Raw genomic sequence first — 970 nt, 5'->3', positions numbered from 1 at the left:
GCTGTCATGTAAGCAAATGTTAAAGTATAAGGTGGTCTTCCTTAAGTTGTGTATCCTCCAGCTGTGCAAATGTTAACCCTCAAAACTCCCAAGCCAGCATTGACGTCTGCATATCTAGAAGATGCTAAGGTTGAGGAATGGTGGTATAGAAATATTCCCAGTGGTATAGAAAATAGTGCTATAAAAATATTCCTACATATAGAATAGCTTCAGCTTGGGAAACATTTCACTGCCCCCAAAACAGAGACTATCCAGAGCTTTTGACAAAGAACAAAATACATGAAGGTAGCCTGTAAGAAAGAAGGTTTAATGACTTCAGCATTAAATTTTTATTCAGAATATAAGAACATTTATAAAAGTGTTATAAATGCCTCTGTATAAATAACTAGTTTGTACAATTCTGTATCAAATAAACACAAATAGCTATTTTACAGCATCTAAGAAACTATTGGAATGAGAAAAACCAATGAAAATTGTGGTTTTTCAGCAAAAAATGCCAATATAAATGGGAACAGTACTGACATTTAACTTAAAAATGTGCTTGCTTTGTTTTGTAAATAATACATTCAAGTTGGTGTAAAAGTCGTGCCTTGAAAAACTAACAGGAGTAACATGTCCTATGCAACATACGTTAAATGCACCAACTTCTAGAAGTCTGTTTTAACAGTGTAACTTGCATCATGAAATAATAACGAACAGAATGGGTATTAATTGTGTATGATGTTGAAACTACTATAGTGGACATGGCTATGGCATGCCTGTCATCTTGAGCAAAACAGAGATGCTGGATCCATCTCAAAATTCTGCTCAGGTGATGCCACTGGTGGAATGCTGGAGGAGGTACATATTTCCCTTATCCTGTTTAGAACATTTGGGGAGTGCAGGAAGAAAAATGGCAAAATTGCTGCATTCTTTTCATTTGGCATGATCTTCCACTGGCTGAAAAGCCTTCCATCAATCAAAGTAATCC

Source organism: Candoia aspera, chromosome 2 (assembly GCF_035149785.1).
Source record: "Candoia aspera isolate rCanAsp1 chromosome 2, rCanAsp1.hap2, whole genome shotgun sequence".
Lineage (NCBI taxonomy): Eukaryota > Metazoa > Chordata > Lepidosauria > Squamata > Boidae > Candoia > Candoia aspera.
Note: the sequence above shows the minus strand (reverse complement) of the source record.